Here is a 23006-nt window from a genome sequence, read left to right as displayed (position 1 = left end):
TGCCGGAGATTCTTCCGATTGGAACGCGACCAGCCCAGTTTCGCTGTTTCCGCTACAGGCCTTTATTCCCAGATTTTTTGTCCGATTAGCTTTGTTGCCTGGTGCCATCTTATCAATTTTCATTATTAATATCAATTTTCATTATTTAAGCCGATAGTTCGATGGACGATATGTAATATTTAGTAGGCAATAAAGCGGCGGTAACAGCACGATCGTGATGGCCACGTCATTCGTGAAGCCTCTTGTCGAACGGAACGGTCATATCCAATGATATATTTCGGTCAGTTCTTTCCAACGAAGGAAATGACTGATTAGTCTTCGGGTCGAGCTTCGTCGTTCAACCGATACATATGTGCTAGTGTGTAAAGTCATTCATAGCTGCGTGAACTATCTAACGGTGCTTTCTTGTACGGTCGTCGGTTCAATTCAGCTAATGAATATTACACACTACGACACTAGCAGCAACGAGTATTCGATAGACAAACGAATAAAATGATACGCTTACTCGTTTATCTCTTTTGTATTAGTTTACACCAATACCATTTATCGTGGTAATTTTAAAGATTATGAAACGTACAAAATAGACATGTCCTGGTACGAGCTCAGAATTTTTACATTTCCGTGTTGCTTTCGTTTTAACGTTCGTTCATAGTCTTTTCAAACGTCAGAAATATATAATTGCCTCGAAAATGATCGAAAGAACGCAGGTTTTTTTTTTTTTTTTTTTTTAAAAACGAATGAGACCACGGATACCCTTCTTTCTCTCTCTTTCTTTCTCTCTTGCGCTATTGAAAGAAACCTTGGTCTAGCCCGAAGGCTGAAAAAATCTCAGGCGAGGAGCAAAATGCAGAACGAACGCGGGTATATAGCGGAAACAGCACCGGGAAGCTTAATGGACCGACCTCGCCACTTCTATCTTCATGGAAGACGTTTGCGTATCACTGACGGTTTATTACGCGGTTTTGCGCAGAGCCCGTTTCCTAGCTTTGTGGTCGACGGCTCTCCCGTTGCCAGGTAGGTAGGCGCGGCGGTTACGTTTCACATGAATTAATCGCGCCCCGACTCGGCCGGCATTAATTTCATTAAATCCGAAAACGTTCCGAGCGCCGATGAAATTAAATGGACTGGGGCTTATTGGTGTTCCGCGCTAGTAACGAACGCGCGGCGCTAGTATCGCTCACAGGCCGCTTTCATGGCGTTCTATCCGCTGCAGTTCAGGATTTTCTGTTTCTCTATTTAACGCAAAACAATTTGTAACATTTCGCAACGTATCTATAGAAAGTCCAACCAATTTTATCAATCCCTATGCCCAACTCGATCCGTACACCGAAATTTCCCAACGCTTCCTACGAGTAACCTCTAGCATCCTTAGCCATCGAAGACAGAGATCCGTCCAGGCTGGACATTAATGCTCTTACCCTAGCTCCACGATATATATTATGTACAACCAAGATTGTGCGAGGCGGACCGGATTTGGAGTTCCATAGGTCGGGTCCCTGACTCGCGATTTCAAGGACTCAAAACCTCTCCTACGGACTATCAAGTCGTAAAGAACTTCGTTTATTCGAACGAAATTTCAATTAACGCTCGGTCAAAGAACAAGTAGCGGGGGAAATTGGCGAACTCCGATTAAAATTATTCAGTTCTACCGTATTTTCCAAAAGTTACAGTCTGCGTACGACGAAAGAACAGTTACGCACAGATAAACGCATATATTAGGCAACATACTTCACGTCTCTCGATCGTAAAGACCAATCGCCCAAGAGGCTAGCCAGTCACCGTCTCCTCCTTCCTCTCGCCGTGTCAGCACATAGTCCTGCGACCGCAGAGTCGCTGTCGACCGTTGGTCAGTCGACCCTCTGAATTATTAAAGCCGAGTCAACGCGGCTGCATGTAAATTCGTATACCTGCCCTTCGCGTCACCCTCGTTTCCATCCCTCTCGAAACCATCCCTTCCCCTCTGGCTGGCTTTCCACTGGCGTTGCACGAATGCTTTTGCTACCTGGGCCACTCGACCGCTTTGTTTGTTGCTACACGAGCCCTCCCTTGCACCAGCAGGGATTATTGTTCGCACCGCTAGTACGCGCAATTATGTCGAAAACTGTGGCGCCCCGGATGAAAGCTCACCCGAGGGCGAGTGTGTATGTGTGTAGGATGCGCAGCTAACACGTGGCAAAGAGCGAACCATGCATGTTTTTTCGGCTGCGACTGGGGATTCTCTCGTAATTAGATATAATTCGTATATCAGGATTTTTTCGTACCGTTGCTTTGGTATCTCTGACACGAACAGCTTGAAGGGATTAATTCTGGCATTTGCGCATTTTGAAATTTTGCTTACAATTATATAGGTATATCGCGATGTTTCATTCTCAACGGTTGAGCTTAAGTTTCATATTTGTAAATGATAAATTCGCTCAGGCGCTTTCGAGACTGGTTGACGGTATAATAGAATTCTAAAATCGTGCCCCGGTAAAAAGTGGAAATTTAATTCCTTATGACCCTCCCTTATGGTTTCTATTTCACCCTTATAAATTACTACTCGCGTCCAATTTCTTCGAAAGCCGTCGCTTCGTCAATGCCACCCTAAAGCTATTCGGTAACGATTCGTTCGTCGTGCTAACTTGTATCTTTCTTCACACTGGGTATACAGAAGCGACACAATCACGCGAAGAATCGTGACGGTGGAGAATCGATCTATTTACCGAAGCGACGCGGCCCGGATATGACCGTCCGATGACCGGATACGCGAAAATGGTCTCACCTGTGTCGCCAAACAGTGTGTCACTCGGTTAACGCGCGTGCTAGCGGGCACAGGCCAATTTACGAACGTGATACGTTTATTTTCGGGCATGTTCCGATTGTAGCCTGAATTAAATGAAAGCTCGTGTATTGTTACATATACGGTCATTTCGTGTTCTAAAATTATTTGTCGACCTACCTCTCGACCAACTTGCACGATGGTTAACAACCTCTTCGCTATGATATTTTTAGAATATAGAATTTGAAAATCGTCGGTAGTCGGAATTTCAGAATTTTTAGAATTATAAATTTCAAGTTCTAGATGTTTTTACAGATTCGAGTCTTGTATTTAAGCAAACAATTTGCGAATTCGCAGTTGTTACGTTTTGTTAAAACAAAAAGTAGAGAAAATGGATAAAGTTATACGCGATAAAATCAGTCAAAGGTGTGGTGGCACTAAAATTTCAAAAGGCGGAGTTGGCTACTTTTGATCTGTAGCTCGAATATCGCACAAGGTCGTCAAGACGTGTCACGTGGCTCGAGATACTCGAAGAACGCAATTGACGCGGGATGTTGTACGGGAAAAGGCGCGTGGATAGCGAGACGCACGAATTTCGTCATCGAATTTTCGCTGAAACCATCATCAGGGTTAAGGTTGAGGCGTTCGGAGAATTTCGTTGGGAAAAGGTGTTTTCAGCGCGATTAAATGACGCGTGAAAGAGAAGAGGCGTGTTGCGTGCTGGGATCGAATGGTGGATGAATAACGTGTCTGCTTTTACGTAACTCGATAGTAGCACCCGGGAATGGCAGTAACTCGCAAAAGTATTCGACTCGTAGAGAACCTTCTAGAAATATTGCGCGTGCTATACGAAACGTTTCCAAGTTTCTATGGTCGATGCTGTTCAACATACTTGTGACTGTTCTCGGCTCTCGAACGTGTTATTAGTACGATACGTTGTGACTCGTTCCGACGTTTGGAAGTTGGAACGTGTCGGTCAGGCCGCTTCTTCGGGGCAAACCTGAAAACGAACGTTTCCCTCGCTCGCGGTCAACGATGCGTTGAAAATTGTCCTACGGTGGTGTCGATCGTGAAAGGTGGCATCGAACACAACGCGTGAACGATGATATTTGCCTAGGAAGATTCGAAGGATCCGGCACGTTTTCCAATCGACGAACCAACACGGTTATTTTACGGTGTACAAGGTCACGTCCGGTGGTGGAGAGATCTTTAAGGGAACTTCCGTGCCACGTATAGAGAATTCTGATGTACCCAGGAAAATATTTTCGATCGAACGCGACTGCATTCTGCAGACAGGCCCGACACACGCTGACGCATAATGCATACGTTATATCGAGGTTCTCAACTTCCGGCGACCGCGATACCGACCAAGTCATTGCCAATGACGTTTTTCACTTTCTTCGATCGCACGAGTTCTCCTTTGGTGCCGCGTCCATGAGGAATTTGCAAGTTATCCTTTTCGCGCAATACCGCATAAATACCGTTTTGATCGTTTTCATATAAATAATACATACACTGTCCTACTTGGTTGATTGACACCAACGTTTTCCCTTCTTCAAAAATTAAACAACTTTTTTACGTTTGATCTTGCCCGGAATATCGATACTTTTCACACTTTCCTGACCAACCACAAATATTTCTTCGAGAAAGTTACTGAAACCTCTGAACAGATGATAATCCGAAAGAAACGGAGAAAGGAATATGAAATTCCTGACTTTTTCTATTGTCGTATAATCTCCTAAATTGCACGATAACGATTACTATGATAATCGAGATTTAGACTCTCAGAGCCGCGATTAAATCAAAGCTTAAATCATTTTATACCGCAATGAGCAATTTGTCACGCCAATTCTTCCCTTAACGTTAAATTAATATCAAATCAACAATTATCGAATCTTAACGTTAGTTATCCGATTTCTCAAGATCGTAAGAATTATTTATTTGAAAAAAAAGCACACTTAGCAAACTTAGCAACCGACGCCATTATGACTTTCCATTCGTCGTTCAAGCACAATTGCTTTACATATTACGTATACGTAACACGCTTACGATAATAATTATCTATGCAATTAAAGCGATTACGTTAAATTATCTTGCGGAATTTTTTACGAAAATAAGAAAATTTAACATTGACCTCGAAATAACGCGTTACTCGATGGAACACACGGGTTCCATCAAGCTCTCGAAACGGAACATCCAACTTTCCTTTTACCCGTTTCAATTTGCGATGTTAATTAATCTCACCGTGAAGATCCTTGCGAATCAGAACGCATCAAGGCACTCGGATATCGTTGGGTGGGGGGTAATAATGTTAATTAAAGTGACACGCGCGTCGACAAATCGCCAGCAGAATACCCAACTCGGAGATATCATAGCGGCAATTAATTTTATTAATTCCTGTGTAAATAGTGGCAGAAGTTACGACGATCGGGAGAAATAAAAATTAACGAATCGGTGAAATTTAATCAGCGAAATTCTTCGAATTTCATTTAGCGAGCTTGCGAATATGTAACGTTTTTGGTGTCTCCGAGTAATTATCGAACAAATAAACGTTTTGCCATTCGAAAAAGTACAAATTTCATCTCAAATATAGCAACATTTCTGAAAATATTTCTTCCGTACAAATACTATTACGTAACGGCGACGATACTTGCGTAACATATCGTAGTAAACAAAATAATTATACGCAAAAGTGCAAAAAGATATTACTCGGTGATTGAAATTTACTGAAACGAGTTTACATGTATAATAATGCAAATCTTTTTTTCAATATTTTTTGTCGCCAGGATAACAAGATTATGATCAAAGAAGAAAATTACAAAGTGATACTTATTCCTTCTCATTCGCTGTGGTTATTTTTCAACGTCGCGTAACTCTGTTTTCATGGCGTCATCGGAGAATCATTTACCGTTGCATTCGTCGTAAAACACGCGGAAATTACTGGAATTCTCTCAATGGAAACAAAGAAATATTCTTCCCTAATTATAGAGAATCGTGGAATAAAATGAAATTGAAGATTCTTTTCGCGGTGAGCGACATATTGCTTCGTGGCTGATTCGCGTTCGCTTCATTTCTGCGATTCTGTGGCAAGATTGGACGATTTAAAGAGAAAAAGAGAAAAATCGATGACAAACGTTGCAATAAACTTTCAACTCGAGTTTCGTTAAACTTGTTATTCTATAAAATAAATTAAAAGATACGTAATTTTATTTCGAATCGCAGAAGTCAACTGAATAATCGTAGATACTTGAAATACTCCAATTATCGAGCACCTTCTGTGAAACGTCATCGACAAAGCATTTGACTAAAACATTGGAACATGCGGAGGAATCAAGGATAGGAGGATGGCTCTCGACTAAACAACCACCGCGTTATACGAGCCGAAACGACTACAAACGCGGCCAAACGCCTACAAATATACAACCTAACGAGATATCGATCATAGTTCCGCTTCGTCGTGTTTCCACCAACAACTCGTTCCTTTGCGAGATTCGAAAGCCGCAGTGACTACGAAAAGTATTTGCACACCGCTGTATTTATTAAAACAAGCTGGCAGTTCTTTTGATCGCTATTTGGACAATGAACGATTCGATGCTTCACGTTTGAATCGAAGGATCGCGGAAACGCAACGTTAAATTAATATTATCGAAGAATACATTCTAAAACCAATTACGCGAAATAACACTGATATATTTCCGTCGGTGAAGTCTTCGAAAATAACAGTTTCGGAAATGACATAGTGCAAACAAGTTGCGTAACCTCCGCTTCCAGTAAACGTTCGATAAGAATTTTCCTAGAACGAGACGTCGACTGAAAATATTTTCCGCTACGTTCGAAGCGATTTAAAATAAGAGTTTCGGAGGAAAAGGAGACTCTTCTCTTGGTCGATAGATCTATCGGAAACGCGAGAAAGGTAAAGATAGGAGTAGAATTAAGAACAGATCGCCAGCTGTTTTCGCGGTAAACGGCAAAATAAATAATCACGCGGCTTTACGTTCCTCCACGGTATTCCACTGACGAAATCGAAAATCGCCGAAATTCGTTTATACCGCGTACGCGTTTCCAACTACTCGAGCTGAAATCGCATGATTTTAGGACGCTCTCTTATTCTATTATTGAAACTTAACCGTTAGATAGATTCTCGCTGATCATCAACGACAATAATTATTAACAGATATATCGTTTACAAGAGGAAAAATTTCAATTTCTTCGAATAAAGTGAGAGGTAACAACGGAATAACAACGAAGCGGAGCACAAAAGAAAAAGCGCTTCTAAGAAACTCTCTAATCTCTCTTTAGATTGGAAAGAAAGCCCATATCCGACCGCGGTCGACCAAACAACTCCAATCCACAAGTTCAGGAAAAAAAGAAGAATTCCTCTTAAGAGCAATACTGGACACCTAGCGACCGATCAATTTTCACCGAAGAACGGAGAAACTGGAGACTATAGACTGCAGACTTCTTCCTGAACCGAGAGGCATGGACGCGGCGTGGCATTAGAAATCGCGGATTATCGGAGGAATAAGGTTACCGGTGGACTTGTTACGCAAGGATTCGCGGCACACTTGACCCAGCAACACACTTTCACTTTTCCATTCGGGCCTGTATATGGCTGCTCAGACAGAGTGTCCGCGTTTTCTTTCCTCCGTTGGCCGAGTGATCGACAAAGCCGGTGAACCGAGACCAAGAAACGCCAAAGTCACGACACGACCAAAAGTTAACTCTCGAGTTATCTCTCGGATGGTATCGGACAGCTATACGTGCCTTACGATATTACGATAGCTTCGGATAAGTTGTTCAAATTTGAAGTACATCTAACATTGCCACGTTTTCGTATTTATTGCATTTACTGTATCCGATAAAGTTGACTCTTACGATCAATTGGTATCAGCGCCGGACAAAATTTTATTCTAATAACGAATAACGAATAAAAATAAAGAGTCAAATTTTATACGCCACTCACGTCTGAATACAAATTTAATCGGTTAACCTATTCGGATAAGAATTTATTGGGCTAAAATTATACGTTGTATGGAGATATTTATATATTATTTGAGGAGGATAGATATGGTATCGAACGTGAGATACATTTTCGAAACTACATTGTCCAGTCGTTGAAATACTGTCTTTTATAATTATCATTTTTCAAAATGCCAGATTAAAAAGGTCGCTATTCCCTGATAAATTATTCATTTGGTAAATTAAACGTAAAAGTCATACCGGTATCTGCATATACATGTAAAAAAAGTGAAGGCGATTATTCGTATCATCGTTCGAATAATTCTGCGATCGTTATAATCGAATAATAGAAAATAATTTATTACAGATAACAAATAATTATCTCACAGATAGAATACGCAAGTATAAAGATACCTTGCATATCTATTGGAAACAATTCGAATAATAGCCAACTCTGATTGGTATTAGATAATTATAAATACTTGTGCTACGACAGCTTCGGTTAAATTATTGAAATTTGAAGTACAGTGATCGGAAAAGGTATCGACGCGCCATTGTTTCTATCGTAGCATTCGCTTACCTCTTCGTACGACCAGGTACGCTGACTCTAGCTGTGGCGAGTATAACCAACCAGAGGAATTGAAGCTCGAGATCAGAGACGAAAGTTCGTAGAAAGAAATCGTTGGATAAGCTCGTAAGTTGCCTCGAGGGTCGCAACTTCCTCTGAAGAGTGTACGAGGCACGTTTTGGAGGAACGAAGTTGATACGTTGAGTTTTGCGTCTTGGTAGAGCGTTTACGTCGTGTTACCTTGCGATACGTTGCCAAGTTGAATGACGATGGAAAAAAGTTGGTTAGATTAACGAGAGCCTTGAGGCAAGAATTCCTAATGTCGATGACAAGATTTGGTTCGAAAATAAAAAAGCTGACACGGGAACGTCTAGGTGTGAAAATCGTTTTCGGAATACCGGATGCGAATTATCGTAGTACGTAGTCTATTTTCTATTACAATTTACTCGATGATACTAATCGAAGGTTCGAGCGTCAGGATTTTTTTCGAGAAAAACGAAGCAAGAAATTTAATGAAAAATTCGTAGAAAAATAATGACGATAGAACGTGTAGTAGTAGCAGTAGGACGGAATAAATCGTGGAACGCTCTATGGAACATCGATTCGAGCGCTTTCGCCACGTTCAAGGTTAATCCGACATTTTTTTAAGCTACCGTTCCACGAAAGCAAATTCCACGAAACGAGACAGGTAGGCCGAATCGGTGAACAATGAGCAATTACGAGGGCCAATCGGGCCGTGGTATGCCCCTGGGCCAGAAACTGGGCCCTGAACAAAGGAAAGAGCCTCGCCCTTTCCCTTTCTGCTCGGTGAAAGCAAACCTCGAATGAAAGGATGCTGCTTCCGATCGTCTGGCAAGGTCTCGATCCTTTGTACGCTTCAAGTTGTGGAGAAAATTTGTGAAAGAATTGCCAGGATAACGAGCATAATTTAGGCAACCATAACTATAATCTAAAATAGATTACGAGATGCTAGAATTCACATTTTTATAAAACTAATTTAAAAAATGGCATTTGAACAGAGTTTTGATAGTTCGTAACACGTTAAAGGTATTTCTGAATATGCTATAATGGTACTTAAATATTTAGACATCCAGAGCACTAGACTGTGTATTTTTATCTTTAGTAGTTATTGATTGACTCAGCAAGAAGAGAATTTAGGCTTTCCGTGTTATAATATGTGTTGACGTAACACACACCAGCAATAACGTGTACTAAAGTAATATAAATACTTGACTTTTCACACTCAACTTGAGTGTTATCTCAAGTGTTGCGATACAGTCGGAGGACTATACTCGATAAAAGTATGAAAAACTTCATTTCGGAGAAACCATAGAGTATATAATTAGGAACTTATCGACTGATCGCGATTACATTGATAATTTTCCCTCGCCTTTTATATTGCCAAAGATCGACATTTAAATCTATTTATTTCATGACCGAGTCTTTAAACAAAAATTCCAAGCCTCCTAATCCTGTAGAAAGTACGCAAACTGGGAAAAACGTCATCTCTAGTTTCTTTGCGATTACACCGTTCATCGATTATTCCACTTGCTTCGAGCAACGATCGCTCATTCGTTAAAACTTTGATATCCAAGACTTCTCTTCCCTCTGTCCAATGATCCTCCGCTCTGTTCGCTCTTTTCCACACCCTATTCACCCCTTTGTTAAAAGGAAGACCAGAAAGACGTTGGAAGGAGAGAAGAGAAGCAAGAGAAATAAAGCGCCAGCCGAAGGTCTTAATAATTCAAATGTTTACCGTCGCTTTCAAAGATAAGCTGATAAAAGCGTGCGCTCACTCTCAGCTAATATAAAAGTAACCAAGGGTTGGGAACATGTGTACGTATTACAAGTTCCTATTTCACGTGTATGCAGAGACACGTGCATTTACACGTGTCGTAAACGAATCCAAATTTCGATCCGCGTAATTTTCGGCACGCGCGATCCCGTGTATTTAAATACGGCGATGATCAAAAGTACTGGCACGAGCTGGCTATTCTCGCGAATTTCGAAGAGAACGCGATTCGCTATTTCATCTTTCTTTCTTTCTTTCTTTCTTTCTTTCTAATGAAATATCATTTTCAACAGCTGAACATAATTACGATAACGTTCTCGGCTCTTAAAATAGATACGTACAACCTTTACTTTGAATAATTTTTACGAGGTACTGACATTTTTCTTTCGCCTAGAATATTTATATTCGTTTCTATATCACTTCCGTGACAATCGAGCGATACTACTAGTTGGCAGCCAATACCTTCGTTGCCAATTGCACAGACTATCCATGATTTTACTCGTTGCACATTGGCTACAAAATTCCTAGAATCGATTCTTGTATTAATTTTGGTAATCGAAACCTTACGCGTCCATAGAATAGTTCATTTATAAATGATCGTTATAAATGATCGTCAGTTTTCTGGCTACCAGTAACCGTTATCGATTACGCAAATTGTTTCAACAGCTACAACGCGGCCAAAGCGCGGGATCGTGGAACGGAAAGCACAACCCATTGGATTTCATCAGCGAACTGAATTATTCAATCCGCCGATAATCCGGATGCGTTCGTACGAACGCGGCCAGGACACATTGTTGCCGAAGATTGCTGCCGTTCGTTTCGCAATGATTTCACGCCACGCCGAATAATCGCGTTTAAGAACAAAGCCACGCGTCACTGTTCAAAAATAACAGCCACGAGTCAATGGAAAAGAACGACGATGATGACGACGACGACGACGACGACGACGACAGAGGATGTTCAAAATCAACTGATTTGCATAGATATTTTGCGAATGTTTCGTAAATTCCTGTCGATTTCGTTTCATTTCGACTTTGTAAAGAAATTCGTTTTGTTTTCTTTTTCAAAGATGTGAATTTTTGAGGTCAAAGGCGCGAAATTTCGCTCGAAAATTTTTTCTAAAACGATCGCTCGATAAATTTAATAGAAAATGTTTAAAAAATAATCTAAGAGTTCAACGCTACTCTTAGATCAACTCGCATATATTTCCAACCAAACTTAAACTTCCATTCGATAGATAACACGTACTACGATAATTTTAACAAAAGCTACTCTTGCAAAAGTAAACCAGAAGAAAAAGTCGAGAAATTTTTCTTTCCCCGATCCAATCCCCCTTTGAACGGAATATAAACGGATAAATCAATAAGCTGCTTCTCTTCTGGGTCAAGGTGGAGGCAGCTTTCTTTCATCAGTGCGAAGATTAGCTTCCAAGAAGCTTACGGTTCATTCAGAGAGCCGGACCGGAGAAGAAAAAAGAAAATTCTATTTACTTAGCGTCAGTGTCGACACTGACTGGCGGATAAGAAGATAAAACTTGGAGAACACGGGAAACAGGTGTTACTCTGTCGTTCTTGACAGTGAAACGTCGATAAAAGCGTTAACGCGACAAGCGGCCACTACGCTCTTCGCCTTATTCGCTTTAATCCCCTTTTATATTAAGACTCGCGATAAATCGCGAAATTTAATAAATTCGTTGCCTCGCGAACTTTTATTCCGAATATGTTTCTGTTTAATTTAGTCGTTCGTCTCCTATCGCTTTAACTGATAATTTTTAAGCTTGAAAAAATTATTACAATCGCGTCCCAAGTTTAGTCATATATCATCTCAATTAAATTTCTCTAATTCCTAGAGTTGCAATCATGGTTTATGAAAAAAAAAAAAAAAAGGGAAAAAGAAACGAATGAAAAGCACTCGTATTAAAAAAGAATAAAAAAAAGAACAAAGTATGCAGAAATATGTAAAAGATTCCTCCATTTATAGTAAGCTTTTCTAATGTGAAATCGCAAAAGGAAACGCGAGCGGGATTCTTCTGCTGGTAACCTTTCCACGGGCTGGAAAAGGTCGTGTTCCCGATCCGCGGAGAACAATTCCAGGCGAATGCGAACGCCATGATCGAAGATAAGTGGTGCAACAGGGAGCATAATAATGGACCGCATTCAGGCTGCACTTCGCCTCGGCCGCGAAATAACGAGGGTAGGCCACGCGAGTTAAATCATAACGAAGACGATCTAAATTACGAAATATTACCAAAGCGATATTTTCACCGGGTGAAACTGCCTCCTATGAAAATCACATTGAACATCGGCTTTCTCAAATTTTTAACAAACTCTCAAACTCTCTCCCCCCCCCCATTTCTCGATATAACAAAATTTTAGTATTTGAAAATGATTTAGATTATTAACGATTCGATTTAATACTTTAAATTGTCCGAATCGTGTGGTCATTTTCAATTGTTATTGGGAAAAGTGTAACAGAAACGGTAGAAATTTTTTAAACATATTTTCTCGATATTACTAACCAATAAATAAGCGTAATATGTATCATAATTGTAGCAATAATTAATTACTATTTCTTGCTGCAGTGAATGCAGTAAATAGAAAGTATAATTAACGAAAAAAGAATTTTTTAGTAATACAGTGATTCTTTATCGTTATAAAGGAATTCTTAATTTTCCTGATAAGAATATCTTCGTCCTTTCGTATCTTGTTTGGCAAAATATTCTTATAACCTCGAGTTTCTTTGAGTTTTATGAGAAAATAGACAAATAAAGTTGCTCGAAGAAAAGTCAAAACACACTTAAATACGGTTCTACGTGGTCCACCTTCTTCGAGTCCGTTTCATTTCAACGGTGAGCTTCTCAGTTGTCGACATCCTCGCGCTGAAATTAATTAAATATCTGTCTATCTAGCGAGTGGATGGTCGGGATAGCAAAATTGCTCGTTTCCTGGTTCAAGAACCTTCGACTGTGTCCAACAATCGTACAACCTCGACTTTTCACCATTACGATCTCATTTTTCCATTTCTTTCGATCGACCAAGCAACGACCATATTTAAGTTGGGAATTTTTTATTTGCTTTCGACTTTTCAAAGATTCGTTTCTACAAATTTCAAGGATATCGTACGCATCGAAATTGTGCGCGATAAGTGAGTCCACATATTTTTTGAAAATAAAAATTATTAAAAAACGCGGTTAATGATTTTCTTGTTGCACAGAAACTCCTGGATTTCGTAACTGTGATTAAAAACAACCGCAATTCCATATTATGCACGCGAAACGTATTTTCATGACGGCAATGCATCAGATCGTAATTAACGACAGATTAACTCTCGTTGATAGTAAAAACGTAGGAAAAAGAGAGCGAATTATTCATTTAATTAGTAATTTGACCGATGGTAAGATGTCAGGGAAAGACATTTATTGCTCGTCTACTATTAACGAAGATCAGTTTCGTGATAATTCCTTGTGCGCTTCCTTCATGAATATGGGTCGGTCTGGAGAATCAGAATTATTTGTACAAACATCCTCTTCAAATGAAAAATCTTGTATCTTGTTAATTAAAAAGAATTTTAAAATTCATTCGTTAGATGCTTTTCGAGGGAGTGAAATATCATAAAAGTTGTACAACTTGATTAAATTTCTTGTACAAATGTGTGTGCGAGAGCGCACGCGTGTGTTTGACTCTAAAATATTTTAGTAATATGTTAATTTGTATATTTTACATTCTCTTTCTCATTGTTAATTCGTATTTCATTCCATTTAATACTCTCGTAATTACATTTCTCCGTGAGAAATGTGTCTGATATAATATTATTTTTTCGTTAATTAGCAGACTCGAAATGAATGTAGAACCTTAATGAAATATACCCGCGTTTTCGTTCTTTCAAAATGTGGAAATTTAACATTTGATAAACTTTTCTCGAAATTAATAATGTTAATGAGATTGTTCGTCGTTAACGAGTAATGGATTCACAACCATTCCAATTACTCTTCATTTTAATTATATCTTTGTCAAATGTAATACACAGAATAATAGTTATCCTAGTCACTGTTACATGACAAAAGAGATACATATTTAGAAGTTGCTCGTACATTTTCTTGTAATTTCCACTAACCATTCGCCTACAGTTACGGAGGGAATTACTCTTAAAACGCCCTGATAATTTGAGAAAAATTGCGGATTTCATAATCGTTAATCCGGTTGAGAATCGATTAAACCGATTAGTTTTGTGCGTTCGCGAAGTGGATCGAATAAGTGATCGAATAAATTCTGATGGAATAGAGAGAACGGTTAATCCTTTAGTGAAATCATAACCTAACGATTTAGAGAAGAATACCGTAATTCTTTGTACTGTAACGAGGAATATCTCTTTGTTAAGATTTAAATTGGCCAAATAAAAGTAGAAATATCTTCGAAATCTTGATTATTACATTCAGCGATACTGACGCACACGTTGCGTCAATGTAAGTATCCAACTGTAAATATACCTGTTGACGCAATTGTTGCCTTTTCATCGCACGTTCCGGCAAAAAATCTTGGAAAAATAATCGAAATATCGAGCGATGTGTTAAAACGTCGTTATCTAACATAAAAAAATACCAAACTTGCAAACACGATCGGTTTCATGATTCGGTTTAGTTTAAATCGCGTTCTCGCACGATCTAAGGCGTCTATTCGGTCTATTATACCGCGCATAAATAAACAAACAACGAATAGGTAATTCTATATTTTTTGAATTCACTTTGACTTCCGTGACTCCTGCTTTTCTTCTCGGTTCATCCGTTCTTCCTTTCAATTCTTTCTCTTCCCGACCTCAAGCATCTATTTTATTCGTTCGCCTTCTTCCGTTCATATTTATCTCTTTAGACTACATTCCTACCATATACACCGGCACGACTCTTCCTTTCTTCTTTTTCTTCGCATAATCTACATACTTTCTGACTTTCCTTCATCCAGCGTCTACTTTCTTCCCCTTCGTCTCAACGTCTGAATCTCGCTATTGTTTTTAACTCTCTGCCTTTTCCTTTCCGTTTTGCGTATTTCGCTTTGCCTTGTGTTAACGAATAACAATGATAAAAATAATAGCATTAACAATAATATATAGTTTTCTATCAACTTTTCATACACACTACGGTCTAACAGAGTAAGAAAATTAGAAAGGTTTGAAATTAAGAAGGATAATACACGAAACACTTAGTTTCAGAGCTGTTATTGCGACATAGTTCCGTCAGTTAAGTAGAAAATTACCAACTCTCGTAAGTGAAATGGTATGTGAATGAGCGAGTGAGTGGGGAAAGAGAGAGAGGCAGAGAGAGGGAGAAAGAGAGAGAGAGAAAGAGGCGAATTAAACGATGACTAAGGCAGGAAAGTCTTCTTGCCTGGCACAAAGGAACTAACGGCAGGACTTATTTAAATTTTATACTACTCTCCGAGACGTATCATCGCCGGTAGTCTTGCAATCGCATATCTAATTCTCGCGTTTCGTTACGGGCGACGTAGCCTTTGTTTGCATAGATAATCAGCGACTCGAGCTCTTTTTACCTTGCTAACGATCCGCAAGTTTTAACGTCGAGTGTCGTATCATTACCACTAGTAATAGTACCACTCATCGGTAAATACTTGTTTTCTCCGTATTTTACTAGTTTTTGTTTGGAAAATTACGTCGATCGATCGTGCTAGAAATATTTAAAATCGCACAATTTATTGTATCGATGTATTCATAAAGTTAGATGTATTTGTAATATTGCGTTAATACGTTTATAAAATGAAATAGTGGACTCTATTATCTTTGTAATAGAGGTTAATAACGCGGTTCGGACACCAGCAACAACGTCCAAAGGACAATTGTCAAATAAAGAGCACGCAAGTTTCCGGATGCTGAAGAAAATTCGTATCTCCCGCGTTTTACGCGATCTTGTATGTCAATTCGGACTTATTTGGAACGCGGCAATAATCGTTTCGAACGAAGAGAAGGACGATGAAACGAACAATGTCCCCAGAGAAAGTGGAGAGCGGAGGAACCCGGTCATATCGAGCCGTATAATTTTCAGTATCGATCAGAGCCGGCACAAGCAGGCCGATTTAATTAATTAATTCACCGCGACGTGAATTACGAGCACTCTATCGGACGTTCGATCGCCGAGAAAATAGAGCTTGAACGCCTCGTGAACGTCGACTGGCCTCTAAGCCTCCAATTTTAAGGGAGAACGACGGTGCTGCCCCCTATCTAGCGATGCCTCGCGACACACTGACAGCCATTTCCTTCGAACGGATTAATTCGGGCCTATTACGTGCGCCTTCTATCCTGAAATCTACGTTCAATTTTTTCAGAAGCTGATTTTATCGCTTCGTGTCGTTTCTGAGAAATTTCTTTGTTCAAACGGCAGCATTTACCGTTAATAATAATTTATTCGATTTCGACTTCGTAGACAAGATACGCGGCTCGATTACAATTTCTCTAACCGTCTTCCTCGTCCGATCTCCTCGCTCATCCTTCCATACTTTATTCTTACGCTATCCTTAACCCAGATAATACACGCTAAGAGTCTACGCTGCAAGTTCTTTCTACTATTAATTCCGTCAGCCACTCCTACTTTTAACCGTCTGCCTATTGCGTCTCTTAATCTTTGATATATCTTCCAGTATTTCTTTCTTCGCCTTTTTCTTCCTTTTTACCTTTCTTAACCATCCCTTCTTTTATCCCCTACTATCTCTTCCACACTCGCGTTTATTCTTTCTACTTCTGTGCAGTCTTCCACCAAAATGTTTTTGGTGTTTCACCATATTCCTTTTACAGATTTTACACATTTCTTCCTATTCCGCCCTCCGATATCTCTTCCCATCTTTCACGTTTTCACATCTCCCGTTAACCATAGCGCTTTGGCTGGCCGAATTGTATTTTGACAATTGTATCGTGCGCGATATTTAACATCTCCATCTCTTCTTTCCATTCCTCGTTGACTCTACCCGTTTCCGTTTAAATAACCCGACCATTTACCGTTATTGATAAATTACTTGTTAGTAAATTATCGGTAAACTAAAAGATCGAGACAGATATATTCATTTCATAAAATTTCAATTTCGTCAATAGCGCATGAAGAAATTATATTCTTATCTGGTCTTCAGAGTCACCTGGTATACAGCTGCGCTTCCAAGGAGTGACAGCGCTGGAATGTTTAGATGGGGCAATTGCTCCCTGTCTAGCTCGTTACAACAGCTGTCTTACGAGACCTGACTCGAATTTTGCATACAGCTAATGGATATCATGCACGACGATATGTACGTGAAAGACAGGGAACAGAAATTGCTACGATTTTAAAAGACTCGCTCGAGAAATTCGAGTCAGTAGAAAACGAAAGTCAAGCTACTCTGGTTGCTTATTTATGACTTTGCCGAAAAATTTGTTTTTTAAATGCAATAGCTTAATCAAGAGTTAAATAAGCATAGTTAGATAAATAACCAACAGATTAGTAGTTAAATAGCCCGATAAGAGGAGTGTATACGTATGAAAGGATAAATGGCTGAGAGTACGAGACAAATAACAATAACCAAATACTTTTTCATGGTCGTCAGGGTGAGAAATAAACTGTTACTATTATCGAACATAATTGCAAAATCGTAATCGAAGAAAATTCGATTCGTTCGTTTCGTTTCATTTTCATCGAACCTCAAATGGCGTGCCAAAGCGCATATTAAAAAATGTTACTCCAAAATCCTTAGGAAAAATTCCTATAAAACTGATTCATAAATATTTGCATTTCGCATCAGGACTCGTGATTATTCAATCGTTACATCAAAAATGTTATAAGAAAATTGTTGCGGACAAAATTGTTGCGCCCATCAAAGTATCGAAAAATGTTATTAATGATATAAAATCGTTATTGTCTATGATAAAAAATTATCGTATACGTACGAAAACTTATACGTACTACGAAGATGTACGTGTTCTTTAATGCCAAATAAAAAGATGGAAAACATCGTAATCGACACTTGTGTTTGTACATTCTCGGTCTCTTATCGATAGAGGAGCGACACACCTAGAAAATTGCTGATCGTTAAGTATCTGAAAAGAAAATCTACGTTTAAGTTAAAAGAAAGGTACAAAAGTCGAGATCTCGTAAAACTATTCAGCTCGAACTACACTTCTGACTTATGCAATCGGCCATGCACGAAAATAATCAACGATAAACACCAATAAAAATCTGCCCGATTTTTTGAACCGCGTGTCCCCACACCCTCTACATATTTTTAGCTACAGCAACCACTATAACTCACCACCCACGTGAAAAAAATTCGCTCTACGAAATCCACGATCTGGATTTCATCCAGCTAACGGTTCCACCCATATCGCATCAATTATCCCGTAAAAAAACATAATACAGAAGGAGAATCGAGAATACAACGTCGTTTTTTTCTCGTGTAAATCGACCCGAAATCGGTTATTTTTACTCCCATTAATTCCATCGGATCTCGTTCTGTGAACGTGATGACTTTAATGGCGGCTTCGTGATATATTTCCGAATCCTGCGCTATAAACAAGGGAAAACGGAATTTTTTGCGGCTTTTAAATCAAAATTTTTCTACAAAACGAAGAACAAGGTTGCTTCAAAAGGAACGTATATTTTTTGTATTTTTAAATCGTCATTTTTATGCACGACGAAAAATCTTAATCGCAAGAGAAGAAGAGTATATATTAGGGTATAAGATTGTGTATATAGAACATGATAAAAAATTTCTTGAGTGAAATGAAAGAACGTAAGATGAAGTAAGAAAACGTTTAGCGGAACAGAAAAATCTTTGTAGATAAGAGAAACGATAAGACTTTTTTATTCGGCAATTTCGTCCAAGATTACGGCATTTGGAAAACTCGCGCTGTATACGTACGTTATGCGTATCGTAGGCAAGACTTGGTTGAAATTGCGTAAATAACGAAGGTACGATCATCGCATATATAACGAGGAAAAGAAATATTTTCACAAAGAAGGCGGTGAACGAAATCGAGTGAAAAATCCAGTGAAACTCGTCGTGTGGGAAGAGAGAAAGGAACTTGATGGATTACATCGTGGAAGTTACGCGACCTTGACTGAGAGAAGAAGCAACTAGTGTCGCACGTGCTTCCTCAGCCATGCTGAAGACGTACAACGTTCGCTAGTGGAAAGTTTTTTTTTTCTTCTCCGCCGATACGAAATTTGCATGACGATAAGCGTCTCCGTCGCGACGACAATGGCGAACAATAGCGGCAGAAATCGATTTCATGAATTTTCGGTTCAACTGCGAATTTACATATGTATGAGAAATGGTCTCGTATCAGTTTTTTCCTTTTTTTTTTTCTTTTTTTTCGTGAGTTATTCTTCTATCGAATTGAAAAAAGGTGTAGACTCGATCGAAAACATTCTATCAATATCGTGTCGCTAAATTCAGATTTTCTTCGAGAGAGAAACAAGTTTATAATTTGTAATATGCTATAGTATACGAAAAATAAAATTATAATATTAATAAACTTATCCAACTCCTAAGTACCTTCATTTATCCGAAATAACGAACTGTCTTTTTCGTTAAAATGAAATTATATTATATTTACCGCTGCAAGGATCAAAACTGAGCCAAGTGAAATTGAAATTCATCTATATTATCATTTCATTTTGTGATTATCCCAATTCTATAATTCCATAATTGGAGAAGCTAATTCCTCGTTGCAAAATGAGCCAATTAATATATTAAAAACCGAATTACAGAAACGAAATTAAAAAGGTAGGAGAAACGTAACGTCAATCGAGTAACGAGACGAATCTAATCGATTCGAATTTTCTAAAATCCACTCACAGAGCATCTCGTCGCTAATGAATCTGGTTGTCGATGCGACGTTAAACCTTTCTACAAAAAAAAAAAAACAAAAAAAATAAAAAAGTAAAAAAATAAAAAAAAAGAAATAAAAAAACTGCAGCCTACTTCCGTTAGTTTGTCGTTTTGTCGAGTCGAAACTAAAACTGATCGTTCGAACGACGACGATAGGGCAAATTTCAGGTCGCCGATTCGATAAAATGCAATCGATAAAACGCGGAACACGAGAGCAACCTAAATAACGCGACCAAGGGTAGACACGACAGGCAAAATAGTAAACGCGTACGAGTAATAAATATTTGAACCACGGCGTTCACGATCATCGACCAGATCCAATTTATCGGGTGTGCCCGCTCGAAAATGCTGTTTTTCCTCGCTCGTTTCGAGACCAGCGAAAATGTGATTAAATCGAACAAAGGAGAACGGGGAAATAAATTAATCCGAAGGGTTTGACGTGGTTTCGAGTGGTGGCGGCTGTGTGTGTGTGTGTGTGTGTTATCGCAAAACCGCAACCAATGAATAAAACCGATGGTTTATTTAATTAATTATCGCTCTCTGTCGGAGCTTCTTCTCCCTGCTCTTTGTCTCGGACCTTTTATTTTAGCGGTCAAGTATCTTTCTTACTTTCTTATGTTTTATGGCAGGTTATTTCCCCGTTGAGTTAAAAAAAAACTTCTGATTTCTGCGATCTTTGCAATTTGTGTAGAGTTTCCACGCTGTTTAGACGTTTTCTACAATTTCTACGTATCTTGTAAGTATTTTATACGTCTTGCAGATTTTAGACGCGTTTCCTAGATTTTAGGCTACAGGCTTTTTTTAGATTTCGTGTAATTTTCGTGGGTCCTGTCAATTTTTTATAGATCTTCTCTAATCATTTGATGGGAGAAAGTCGCGATTCGTATAATACGCGTAATGCGTTCGTACCTAAAGAATTGTGTGTTAAGCGTTGGAATGCTTTCATGAACTACTATATGCATCTGTGCAGTCCGACTGACGATACGAATAACTATGACGCCGGATCTCGAGTACGCCAATTCCCGTGGCTCGTACTCTGGTGAAATGGAAAGTTATTTTCACGGATGACGCAAGGGCCACCTGTTTCGATGCCGCTCGACGGTTTTTAGCCGCTAGAAGGATCCCTTTTTGCCACTGGCTGGCCCCGTGGTACCACGCATCTGGAACCGGTTTTTAACTCGAGAATTCGTCTTTTTTCTTCTGTAATTCAGGAACGCAGACAAGCTTCGAAGCTCCTCGAACGTTCTCGTTCCGACGATAGAACCCAACTTTCAGGACGCATTTTTATCAAGCTTCCTTTCATTTCTTCTTATACGTGGAACTTTGTGGAAGAACGACGAGGGTGAAATATTCCCTGCTAGGAGAATCGTTTAACCTTCTCCAGATAGACTTTTTGTTCGACGATATTATACGATAATATAATAATAGATATGGACTCTGGTAGATTCGATCTAGCAGATTAATACGATAATAGGTCGAACTTTGTAATTTGAAAATAGACATCAAAGGGGAATGAGTAAATAGGCAAAGTTATTAGATAATTATTGAAATCTTTCAAAGTAATCCAACTATCGGCGAATGTTTTAAACGTAAAAAAAGAAGCATCGTCTAATAAAAGAATTAAAATGTACATAAATAACTCCAGAATAATAATTCTTGATCCATACAAACACCTTTTTACTTGTTAATATTTCATTCATCCGTTCAGTTATTCTCAAACCTGGTTATTATTTCTTGAAAATTATTGTCATTATTACGAGTAAAAAATTTCGAAGGCGAGTTTAATCCATCAAATCATCGACGTCGTACTTAAAAGGCTGACGGTATGCTAATTACTCTCAATTGCGCAAGCAACACGCTGTTTATTTCATTTTTTTCTAGCAGTAAGAACTGCGTTGCATGTATTTACCGTAAGACTCGCAGTCGATGCTTAATTTCCTCATTTAATCAACTATAAAAAGTATCGGTAGCGAAATTTCGTTTTCTCTCTCTCTCTCTCTCTCTCTCGCGCGCGCGCGCGCGCAAAAACATGGCAAAGAGAAACGCGATGACTTTGCGACTAATTACAGACAAAATTTAAAGAAAAGTTTGTCTTCCACCCAGAGGAATTTAAATCGACTCTTTTCGTGTTGCATCGCGGAAACTTTCATTTCGTTCGACTTCGAAAAAATATTAGCAAAATCACTATGTTTGGGCTCGAGTCGTTTTTACAGATTTCAATGTGTTTGACAAGGCTGTTTTTCAGAAGGATTTATTTTTTGTGAAAATAATTAAAGACATGGAATCTAAAGAGAAATTTGTTTCATCTTATACATTTTCTTATACATATACGCATTTAAATTTCCGAGACCAGAAATTTCCCAGAAATGTATAAACACTGGCAGTCTATTAATTAATATGTAAATACAATAATAAACACAGTGGTGTACAAATAGCTTTTATAACCACTGTATACGTAGATATAATAATATCAACCGAGGCTCCTTGTTCAAATTATAAACAATTTATAATTTTCCTTCGAAAAATTTCAACTCGTATCGAAGCCAAACAGAGATCTTCACCATGTTCGATTGCCAAAACACACTAAAAACAAACCTAACTTCAAACTCTGATCATTCTTCCATCGTTGTACCGAACGAATTCCCTATTTGTCTAATGTAGAGGCAGCATAATACACGGCAGACTGTCTATACAAGCGTGCGAAACACAACTATATCTATAGAAGACGACGTTTCTAACGCTCGAAGAGGCCTGTTACATACAAAGAGTTCCTTTAGGCGGTGGCTCTAACGCAACAACGCGACGAGCATGTTTAGCTCGCAGGAAGGTACGCTCTGATTGCCGGTTTAAAGCCAGTTTCTATTGACAATGGCATCGTTCTTTGGGGACGGCACCCGTCTTCTCGCGGGAGGGAAATTGCAACTGCAACAGACGTCGCTTTAATTTTCAATCAAAACAGACCCGGCAAAGCCGAGTCTTAACTACCGTGAAATTGCCAACGAGGGAATATTTATCGGCTCGATCGAGTCTTGATCGTTTCGAGATGTAGTTTTGAGAATTGCAAAGGGCGGAGAA

At 39.0% G+C, this 23006-nt stretch overlaps 1 protein-coding gene across 16 annotated transcripts in view; it reads right to left on the bottom strand.

Annotated features, from left to right (window-relative positions):
• Positions 1-23006, bottom strand: part of LOC100650792 (polypyrimidine tract-binding protein 2) — a 421711-nt gene that overhangs the window by 293619 nt on the left and 105086 nt on the right. The window contains exon 1 of one of the 16 annotated variants that reach the window (XM_048413311.1): positions 8298-8430. The exons of the other annotated variants lie outside the window; for them this stretch is intronic. The gene's annotated coding sequence lies outside the window, so the exon portion shown is untranslated. Of the gene's footprint in view, positions 1-8297; positions 8431-23006 lie in introns of those variants that run through there. 16 annotated transcript variants of the gene reach the window in all.

This window comes from Bombus terrestris, chromosome 16 (genome assembly GCF_910591885.1).
Source record: "Bombus terrestris chromosome 16, iyBomTerr1.2, whole genome shotgun sequence".
NCBI classification, from domain to species: domain Eukaryota; kingdom Metazoa; phylum Arthropoda; class Insecta; order Hymenoptera; family Apidae; genus Bombus; species Bombus terrestris.
Note: the sequence above shows the minus strand (reverse complement) of the source record. Positions and strands in the feature narration are given on the sequence as shown.